Here is a 10,040-nt window from a genome sequence, read left to right as displayed (position 1 = left end):
CACTTTGCTGGCAGTCAGACATGCACATGATATCACTAACCCACATATGAGCATGCATATATTTTACATGAACTTCACAAATATAGTAGTACACTTAAGCTTATGTGCCTTCCACTTATGCTCAAATGTCACAGTAAGAAATAGTTTATTACTCTCTCTCAAGCTTTCTGATCCCATATGATAAATGTAATCAATGTACTGCTGATCTTATTTGCATTTCTTTGAGTTGCTTTTTATCTAGTTCTTATCAGGTATGATGGAAAACTTTATTTTCTCTATTTATAGAGAAATAATAATTTCATAATGATATAGTTAATTAAAGTAACAAACAACAAATACCATAATGGTGGCTATTATTTAATTCCTCTCACCTCCTATCAGTGGAAATAAGCAAGGAGCACCGTTTAATCTTGATGGGTATAACATATTTTCACTTTTTCACTCTCCATTTTTGCTTCAACCAACTTACAACTTAAATGCAGGCCATTTATTTAACAGGATTAGGAGATAAGACTGCTTTCAACTTGACCAGGCCATCATTGCCACATTGAAATCCTCCCTTGCCTCACAGCCGGAGGCAAAAACTCATGCCAACTGCTAATACGGACATCCACACAAAGAAGAGATGGGATCATCTCTGCAGAAAGAGATGATCCCAGCCACTGGGCCTCTAGCCTGGATGATTTATCTCCTTCTCAGCCTGATGCTCAGGGAATGTGGAGAAAGGAGCATGTGGCCAGCACAGTCCATTGCAACATCAAAGCATTGATGTTGATCTCAAACTGGGTCTAATTAGGAAAGCAAAACCAAGGGAATGAAGCATTTTTCACACACACCACAATTCATTCAAGGTTCTTTTTTTCTTGCATTACATGAATAGACTGATAAAATCCTTTTTGGGGAGGGGTTTCTTCATCCATTTAAGTTTTTCTCGTCAGGCCTGATGACGGTTTTCATATCAAACTGATCTGGGCATGGTAAACTTGTTGGAAGGTCATACAATGTTCTTTCTATCCCAGATTTGTTAATTCAACTTACAAACCAAAGCTCAGTTTTGTTCATAAAATCCAGCTTTAGTTTGTCTTTAGGTAATGATCACAATAACGCTTTGGAGATGCATGCATGACAGATTTATCCTAATGGACCAAGACTCAATTTCATCCGAAGAATCTCTGGTAAGTAAAGTTTGTTTTTTTTCCCCCCCGTTTTCACTGCAATTACCAGGGGAGTCGTTGCCTGTATTGTTGAACCAGCTAATTTTCATGCATTTCTCAACCCATTCTATTTTGTTAAATTACTGTGAAAGGCTTGTTTTTAAGTTTATAATTGATGCCAATTAGTGAGGATTCATAGCTTTCAATTTGGTTTCCTATGAAGTTAAAACTGATCCATGTGTTTATGTAACTTTTACAATACATCACAACAAAAAAATACATATGTATATTTGTTCCCTTAGAGAGTCATTCAGTTTTGCTTTTGTCATCTGTTAATGTGTTAGGTCATAATTAAATTTTATATCAGAGAAAAATAACCAGATTAAATACAAAAGGCATTTTTTAATAAACAATTTCATTTAAAGAAGAAAAGCTTTTCAACCTACCTGGTTCTATGTCAAAAAATAATCACTTCCTAAGCTTGATAATCCTGCTTAGCAGCAACATCTATCAAGTGTAATCTACATTACTTCTATGTGTTCTCTCTATAAGACAGATCTATGCTGCTGCTTCTGGGAGTGATATCAACAATAACTAAATCCAGCTTGTGCTAAATGTCTTGGACCCAGGAATGTCTTTGCAATGTCAATCAAGCTTGTGTATGTGCTGCTCACCTCTCTGGTGCTTGTCATCATTCAAGCTTAAGATTGCTGGTGCCTAGCTGTGCTAATTGTGGGCAAACAACCTAACCTTACGAGAAACTTGTCAATTTCTCACATTTCACAGCGAGCTCTGGGAAGGCTGCATCGCAGCAGACAAGGAGAAGACATGCAATATGTGCTTGTTCAAATTTTAAAGTCAAGTCCATGTTTTTTTCCCCAAAACTCCCAAATGTAGCTATTAATGAGCATCTCTCACAACCAAAATTACAGCACCAGCCTTATGAGCCGTGCATAGTTTTTGGAGTAGACTCATGGTCGACCTACTGACACACCATTAAATTCTTACCATTTCATTAATGGAAATGTATCAGATTATCAAAATACTCCCAAAACACATCTCCATAATACATTCACAAACGATTCTGTGATTATTTTTTATGTTTTAAACTGGACCGATAGTGCTAATTAGCTAGCTCACCTGAATAGCTCAAAGTAAAGAAAAACTCTCAGCCTTTTCTGCACCCTGTTGTGTGACATCAAGGGGATTTAGGAACAGATTCCTCACAGTCAGAGGTGGACATTGCCACTACTTAGTCATTTGCCATGTTGCTAAAAAATGCCTCATGCGTATAATGACCAGAAAGTATGCGAGAACATCTTAATGCGGTTAAACACCTTTTAACATGCATCATACATTTAATAGCAGGAGACTGTTACCGCTTTCTTTGATAAGTTGTTTTGTTTTTTTCTTATTACAATGCAGTTCTCAGATTTTCCATGCGAGGGTGTGACAGAGGACCCAAACGTATGGCAGAAAAGAACAAGATGCTCCATCCCTGACATTATAAAAGATCAAAGAGCTCTAAAAGGTCGCCGTTGCCATATTCTCATTCTCTGCAGTATTGACACTTGGTATTTCTCTGATCTTTTGCTCTAATTAAAAAAAGACAGAAAAACAGTTGCCAAGGCTGCAACTCAAGAGTGTTTGTGAGTTGTGAGAGGGTTGCTGTCTATGTTGTACAATGTCTGTATGTGTGTTTGCATTTCCTTCAATATCGACTCTTAAGGACTCTGACAAGAATCTTTTCTGCTTTTCTTATAATGCTTTGCCAAAGTTTATGCCAAAAAGTCAAAGGGTTTTTGCCAAAAATAAGCAGTGTTAATGAACAACAGTAAAGAAATCTGTGGGACACATTGGTAGAAAAGCAGCTTTCTCTAATTTCAGATTTCATCAACAAATCTATGAGGGACAAAAGGTGACTCTTGTGTGCTGCTGGTGAAAAACTCCTTGACTCCTATTATTCGTTTCTCAAAAATTGTCCACTGTCCTTTCATAGTGGAAACATTAATGTAAAACATCATTTTTCAACTTCAATTTTACCAGTCAGCCAGTCGATGATCAAAATCGTTCAAATGCCCTTGATCACTGATCAACAGGACTAATATTGAAAATGTACAATTTGTTCCTAGTTCATTAAAAGTAGATTTACAGAACATTCCCAGGATTTTTGGAACAGCATGTTCTTTGATGCACTTTAAGTGAAATCAATACTCTTGATTCAGAAGTAGTCAAAGTGCTTCACTTTTTGCGCATTTTAAAGAGTTATTTTAAATTGTATTAAATTCAACACATAACTACCTCATTATGACAATGTGGAAATAATAAGTATAATCTTTATTTCATGGAACATGGGCATGCAGTTGTATAACAAATTACCATATCGTTTATCATTTATTGTGACACATTTATTATCGTGATATAATTGAATTATTGTCATCACGATAAATTCTGATTAACGATGTTAAAAAACTCCAAAACTGTCCGTATTGTTGGGATTGTTAATTTTACTGTTTTTCTGTTCAATGAGTGTATCAATAAATATCAATACAATTGACAAGATGATTAAATCCAGTTACTGTGAGCAGTTTAGTAATACAAATCACACTTATTTATGTGACTGATGTCCTGAAGCAGCATAAAAATGGGTATGTTTTTCAAGAGCAGTATTTGTGTTTGTGTGGACTGCTGTCATGAACTCACAGCTGTACAGCTTGTTAAAAAACAATAGTATCTCTTGTCACTTTTATCACAATAGTACCAAAAAATATTGTGATAAAACTCTATGTTGCCCACTGCTTGTCCAAAGTATGTGTATGACCTAGAATATCGACAGCTGTAGACCATGTGTTGAAATTAAATCCTAAAAACAATGTGTAAATCCATGTTTACGTCACAGAGTACGCTTAAACTACGACATAGTATAAATGAAGGAAATTACAGGTCAACTCAAGAGCACATCCTTGTTTCTTTTCCCCTCACGTCTGTCAGTGAATTATCTTCCTCAAGTATTAATCTTAACATCTGTATGCATCAGTGTTGTATAGTAACGAAGTAAAAATACTTCACTACTTTACTTAAGTACATTTTGGAGTACTTCATACTTTCCTGGAGTATGAAAATGTTTGATGACTTTCACTTTTACTTCACTATATTTCCGAACTCAATTGCGTACTTTTACTCCGATACATTTTCAATGTGTGGTTTAGTTACTCGTTACAAAAAAGCGAGAGAGAGAAACGAAGTGTTTTGACCCCACCTACTGATTAGCAAGCAGGCTACCGAACAAAGTCGTAGCCTGCTTGCCTGGCTTGTTCATCACCTCCAATAGGATACACCTGTTTCGCTTCTCCCATTGTTGGGGAAATCAGAAATCGGAACACCTTGCATCGGGTGGGAGGGTGGGTCGAACAGAGAAGAGTGCTGCCCGCACTGACGCGGCTCAGGGATTACGTGACACGCAGCGCCGTGCCCTATAATCCACTGTAAGCTATGTAATGTGTTTTGAGGCAATTGACCAAAATCCCGGACAATTTTTAAATTCCCCCCGGACATCTTTTTAGGTCTGAAAAGTAGGACATGTCCGGGAAAAAGAGGACGTCTGGTCACCCTAGTTCAATGGGGGACAGAAGCCATAGCGATAGCAATTTAGACTAAATTTAACGAATATAGGAAAGGCATGCAAGTTCAAAACCACAAACCATTAACATGTGCTACTCTTTAAAACTGGAACAATTTATTAGCAGGTTTCATTTTGCCTGCACTTGGTTGGGTACATTATTTTAAGTTTATTTGACAAGTTTACCAAGATATAAGAAATGTCATTCAAACTTGCCTTGTTTTACTTTTTACTTGTACTTTTCATTACATTACTTGAGTACATCCATTTTTACAGTAATTTCCATACTTAAGTACAAGAAGTTTCAGATACTTTAAGACTTTTACTCAAGTAACATTTCAGTCAGTGACTTCGACTTTTACCAAAGTCGTATTTTGGAGAGGTACTTGTACTTTTACTTGACTCTGAGATTCCAGTACTTTATACAACACTGGTATGCATAACTCTTAAAATTAGGCATCAGCCATTTAAAATGTAAAAAAACAATACAGCTGTTGGAAGCATGACTAATAAACTCCCAGATCCCACTGATAAAACGAGAGTTCAAATTCAGTTTAGTGTGTACATCTACTGAAAAAAGAAAAAATAACTATCAGTGTGGATCAGGTAAACCTTGTAATCTCACTAGAGCCCCTACAAAATCTGTCTCTAATTCTGCAGGAATTGCTTAAATTCAGGACAACCTCTTCATTGCTGCATCTGCACATTGCCAGAGATGCCTCACAGATAATCAGAACCTCCCGGCTTCTTTAGACCAAGTGAAGAGGCAGCAAAAGATAATGAAGACATAAAAACTTAAACTGTAGAGCCAATCTAAACATGAAGAAATGAACAGACTTGTGAGTGCTTCAGTATTAATAAGTTCCCATAATCATAAATCAGGCAGACAAACTTAACTTGTTTCTCATCTTACATTATCTTACTTCGTCATTGTAGAAATGACTGTCACAACTGGATCCCAAACAATAATACAGCAAATAAAGTGACATTTAAATAAAGTTTTAGTGTTCTGTTAGGTTATGACCTCCATAACAACATAAAAACAAGTACATCTGCCTTAATGTACATCTTTAGACAAATGTCTTCAATTTCTTGTGCCATATGAGCAGTTGGCAAATTGGAGCAAAAACAAAAATCCATAAAGTCAACACACACGGGTCAGTGTTCAGTGAAACATCTGCTTTCTATACACACCATTAGCACATACTGTCGACAGCTGTACAATCTCTACCTTCACTGCTTTATTTTTTGTTATCCAAAGGCACACAGCAAAGAGAAAACCTTTCCAGAGGTCAGACCTTCAGCTACTGAACCCAAAGCCCATCCTCAACCCCAAATGGCAGATGGTTACATCACTTTACCCATGAATCAATGTGCATAAATAACTCATGATCAGACCTTCTTCCACTTTCACTATTCAGTCTGAACATTTTAACCATGAAATCAGTGTTGTGGTTCATTGGTAAAGTTTGAGTTAATTAACCTTATGTAGAAAACTCATTTCAAGATGTTCTACAGCAGAAAAAAAAAAAAATTGGCGCCACCTTGTTAAATTTTTGAACATCTGAAATTAATACTTGTGCTTTAATATACATTTTATGTTTGAAGCATTAACTTGTCCTCAGAATCTCTTTTGTTTCTCTTTTAGATTACGCTGCCAATTTAGCTATTCATCATGGGATTAGTACTTTGGAAAATATCATCTTATAGCCCACATTTCAATATTGTCAGCTTAGCCTCAACAAAGATGTTGTAAATGAGGGTCAATTTGCCTGTTTGATGTGGTCCAAATAGCCTTTATAATTTAGATATAAATAGCCTTCATGCTTAAAATGATGTGGCCTGTAGAAGAAAACCAAGATTTTAAAGAGCATGTGTGAAATTAACATGAAAACCATCCTGGACATAAAGCGACGCAAGACATCAGTTTCACTAGACTGCATCAGGCCAAACAGCTTTCAGCCTCAAACCATCTAAGCATGAGTGACTTATTGTGGTAGAGTTACAGGCAGTTGTGTGTAACTCCAGAGGAATGCAGAAAGTGAAAATAATTAAAGTTTTTTATTTTTTTAAAACCTAAACTGAAATGACGGGAAATCCAAAAATCCAAAATCCAAAGCTTTGGATAAAGTGTGGGAGGAAAGAAATGGTAAACCCGATACACTGGAGTGTGCATTAAACAAAAAAAAAGTTGGGAATTTGAGGTACAGCCAAGAAAATTGTGTATTTTAAGCTCCAAATCCAGGAGTTTATAATCAGTAAGCACAAATAACCACAAAGTTAAACAGCAAAGTAACACTGGGTTAGTCCATCTGTCTTGTTAATGAGTAGCAACAACTAAGAAGATATTTTTAACAACTTCCCCAGTTTTATCGTCTCATCTCCTCCCAATAACATTTTTCCATTTTATTGTAGATTACAATGCCTCCCTCACCACTAAACATTGAGTTCAAAAAGTTCATTTACATAACTTGCAAAAATTTGGATCTACTAAAGCAAAATAATGATAGTTAGGAACTAAGAAAAATACTACATTTTTTTAAAGTTATTTTATGTTGTCTCATGTAGAATTGAGATTTTGTTTACCAGTACTCTCTCTGATTTATGTTTAGTGTGTAAAAGACTTTTTTAATAGAGGATTTAAACAATAGAGCAGCTATGCATATTGGTTGGTGTAAATGGATACTACCCTAAATTTGACAAACACACTTTAAATCAGGTAATTGACCATCAAGCTAGGAAATCACTATTTGTACTAATCAGACGCAGTTTATGTAAGACTAATTTAACAATAATTATCAGACAAAGTAAACTCAAACTCAAACTGAGGAAAGAAATTGGCCTCACATTTTGCTTTGAGGCCTGTGTTGGGAGTTTTTTCATGTGAAATGCCAAATCTGGGTAACAAAAACTACTCAATTAGATCTGAATAAGCATCAATTAGAATATTAGCCATGCTGTTAGGCAGTAATGCCACATTATTGTCACTGGCCGACATCCATATGCCAATAAGAGATTGGCAGGTCAGAATTAGACAGAGGGTGTGTCCCAGTGAGAGAAGTACTGACTGCCAGATACACCTGAATGCTGCTGCCAAATGACCTCTGGTCCTTTCCAGTACTACATATGCCCACCTGCCAGCACTTTCACAAAATAATAATAACAAAATGAAAAGATACCTTTGTTAACATTATATTACAGTTCTAAATGTCTTTGTACCAACATGGGCAAGTGCATATGACTCCTAGCTAATGAGTCTGTTTGAAAACAATGGAAACTGTTCGTATTCTTCAGGCAAATACACCTCATTCCTAAATGTAATATTTTCCAGCTGTTTTAACATCGACTTAGTGCCATTACTGACTCATCATGATCCAAGTAGGAAGACTACTTATGCTATGAATTAATGTATGGAAAAGGGGTATGATTATACAAGTTAAACTTCATCATACTCCTTTTCAGACTTACAGTCACCGAATAAGTGGTGGATTTACATGTATCTGAGTAAGTAAATTTGATAGTAAGGTATTGTATTTACAGTTAGAAACATGAAAGTCTTTATTATTATTATGTTTGTTGGTGATATGTTTGAAATAAATTATCATCAAATCAAGTTCTGCCAAAATACACAGACAGAAAAGTTCAAAATACATGCAGCATGCAAATCCATAATACTTGCAACAAGTCAGTTGAAAGGACTTGTAGTGCCTTTCTAAAATATTCAGAAAGATTGGTACAAATGAACGCATAATTATTTAGTGGGAAAAAAATTTATTTTGAAAAGTTATAACCTGAAAGGTTTTTTCTGAAATAATTTTTTGTCTATACTATTGTTTCACAATAGTGCAATATCAGTCAGATAACTGGTAGAGGAACTATGCAAATAATTAGTCAGTCATCTCAACTAGGTGAACTGATGTCTTCACTTTGAGAGGGTTCTTCCAACTCATGGAAGTGTTTTGATGAAACTTTTTACATTGTGTATCTGACTGTGTTTAAGGTCTTTGTGATGCTGAAAGATTAACCTTCATCCCAGTTGCAAGTACTTTACAAACTCAGAGGTTTTTTTTCCCAGAATTGTCCTGTATTTAGCTCCATCCATCTTCCCATTAACTATGACCAGGTTTCCCTGTCTCTGCTGAAGAAAAGCATTCTCTACCCTTAGATTTCATTGGTGTCATCTGGGCGCTGAACAGTATTAGTTTTACATTACACTCAGCTTTTTGGCATTTATCCAGAGCACATACTATCACATGTTTGCTGTGTTCCTTGCATGTCTTGTTGCAAATTACAAATGAGTTTGTTATGGGTATATTTTAACAATAAATACTCAGGTTACATCACACCAGTAAACTCAGCTTACAAAATTAGCTGGCATCTTAAGGCAATTGATTGCACATTAATTAATTTAGGGGTATCAAATTAAAGAAGGCTAAATTTAAATGCATACTAAATTAAGAATATACATATATTTAATAGCCATATTGTACCCCATCACATGCATGGATTCACATATTGCCACTCTTGTATACGAGTTGCATGCAGTAACTCTCATCACCACTAGACGCTGCAAGCTCTATTAATGCAAAAGTAAACAAAATTTTTTGTTCTCCACATAAGCCTTCATGATCATATTGTGGACTAAAACACTGGAGGGTTTAAATTCTTTACGTTTGTAGGGTTAATGTACCACAAATCGTGAAAATACACCTCTGTGTATTTTGTGAAAATTTCTCGTTTCTCCTCTCTTAATCCCTCTTTTTCTTCTACATAAACACACACACCCCAACAGTGCAAATAAATTCCTCCCCTCATTAGTGTTGGCCATTCATTAATTTATTCAGCTGCACACCTTCAGTATTTCACCAGTTTCCAGGTGGGTGGCATTCTCTTTAAAATGAAGACTAAAAAAGGAGGAGGAGGAGAAGTGGTGGGTTCTTTCTGCAACAGGAAGACCACATAGAAATTTCTGTCAGACAGCGGAAGCTCTTCAGTTACAGCTTAAAGAAATTGGTGCTGAAATATATTCATTAAAATTCAAACACACTCCAAATATGACAAGCAGAAAGTTATAGGATATTTGACCAACATGTGGTTACAGAGACATAGAAAGTGAACTAGATATTTCTCAGTATTTAGTGACGCCTCATCTTATTAAAATGTATTTTTAACGTGGGTTGTTGGAGATTATAAATGTCTATGCCTGCAATTAATTTATGATGTGAGACCAGCGGTTAATTATCCTGTTAATTCACGATAACCTAGCT

At 35.7% G+C, this 10,040-nt stretch overlaps 1 long non-coding RNA gene across 1 annotated transcript; it reads left to right on the top strand.

Annotated features, from left to right (window-relative positions):
- Positions 1–2,516: 2,516 nt before the first annotated feature.
- Positions 2,517–8,262, top strand: LOC116713933 (uncharacterized). Its single transcript, XR_004337953.1, has 3 exons — positions 2,517–2,528; positions 7,576–7,580; positions 8,153–8,262. It is a non-coding gene; the product is annotated as an uncharacterized LOC116713933 (long non-coding RNA).
- The last annotated feature ends 1,778 nt before the right edge of the window (positions 8,263–10,040 follow it).

The sequence above is a fragment of the Xiphophorus hellerii genome, chromosome 23 (assembly GCF_003331165.1).
Source record: "Xiphophorus hellerii strain 12219 chromosome 23, Xiphophorus_hellerii-4.1, whole genome shotgun sequence".
Taxonomy (NCBI): domain Eukaryota; kingdom Metazoa; phylum Chordata; class Actinopteri; order Cyprinodontiformes; family Poeciliidae; genus Xiphophorus; species Xiphophorus hellerii.
Note: the sequence above shows the minus strand (reverse complement) of the source record. Positions and strands in the feature narration are given on the sequence as shown.